Consider the following 1,514-nt stretch of genomic DNA (forward strand, 5'->3'; position numbering starts at 1 on the left):
TGTGGGGTTTTTTGGTAATTTTTAAAAATCTTAAAGCATTTCACTCATCTGCTTTCGTGACTGAAGAAGAACATTAAAAGGTATCAAGTTCGGGACTTCCCTGGTGGCGCAATGGTTAAGAATCCGCCTGCCAATGCAGGGAACACGGGTTCGATCCCTGGTCCGGGAAGATCCCACATGACGCGGAGCAACTAAGCCCGTGTGCCACAATTACTGAGCCTACGTGCCGCAACTACTGAGCCCACATGCCACAGGTACTGAAGTCCGCACGCCTAGAGCCCGTGCTCCACGACAAGAGAAGCCACCGCAATGAGAAGCCCGCGCACCGCAACGAAGAGTAGCCCCTGCTCGCCGCAACTAGAGAAAGCCCGCGCACAGCAACGACTGGCAACGCAGCCAAAAAAATAAATTAAAAAAAATATCAAGTTCTTTTTAAACCCTTTTGGCCACACGAAGATGCAACCTGTAAACATTTTCAATTTAAAGACGCGATGTGTGTATAGCACCCCTTTCCTCACCTTCCCCCTTTACAGGCCCTTTGAATCCTCCCTTGCCCAGTGCAGGTTAGATCCTGCATCAGACGGGAAGGTGTGGGCACCATGTCAGGGAGTCGGGACAGAGGGAAGGGAGAGGCTGAGAGCATCCCAGCCGCCCCTGGGCATCCACAGGCAGGTGGGTTCACACAGGCCTGGGTTCTCCCCGTGCCTGCCCCGTGCGAGCCTCAGCGGAAGGGGTGGCGCCGTTCCTTGGCTTGTAGATGTCTGTCTCCTCCCTGTGTCCTCACGTCGTCTTCCCTCTGTGCATGTCTGTCTCTGTATCCAAATTTCCCCTTGTTATAAGGACACCAGTCCTATTGGATTAGGGCCCACAATGATTTTAACTTGATTACTTCTCGAAAGACTGTATCTCCAAATACGGTCACATTCTGGGGTCCTGGAGGTTAGGATTTCAACATACGTTTTGTGGGGGACACAATTCAACCCATAAAAGGCCCTTCAAAATTTGTCACTGGGTCTTCTCCGAGTTCTTCCCCAAAGCAGCATATGGGGGGGAGTTAGTCATTTGACCCCCTCTGGGTTCCCTTCAGGGAGTTTCAGGGAGGAGGGGACTGAGTAAGCTGTCGGCTGGGCCTGGAAGGATTTCTCCTACTGGATCTCGTGTGACAGGGGCCAGCTGGACAGGCTATGTAATTTGGGGGGCCCAGTGCAGCATGAAAATGCAGGGCCCCTTGTTCACAAATTATTCAGAATTTCAGATAAACAAAATGTTAGTATATACATAAAATGGACTATTATTCATCTTTTAAAAGGAAGGATATTCTGACAAACGTTACAACACGGCTGAACCATGAGGACATGATGGTAAGTGAAATAAACCAGTCACAGAAAGATAAATACTGTCTGATTCCACTTATGCGAGGTCCCCAGAGGAGTCAGATCCACAGAGACAGGAAGTAGATGGTGGGAGCCAGGGGCTGGGGGAGGAGGAGGGGGAGTCAGTGTTTGATGGGGACA

The sequence above is a fragment of the Tursiops truncatus genome, chromosome 3 (assembly GCF_011762595.2).
Source record: "Tursiops truncatus isolate mTurTru1 chromosome 3, mTurTru1.mat.Y, whole genome shotgun sequence".
In the NCBI taxonomy this organism is placed as follows: domain Eukaryota; kingdom Metazoa; phylum Chordata; class Mammalia; order Artiodactyla; family Delphinidae; genus Tursiops; species Tursiops truncatus.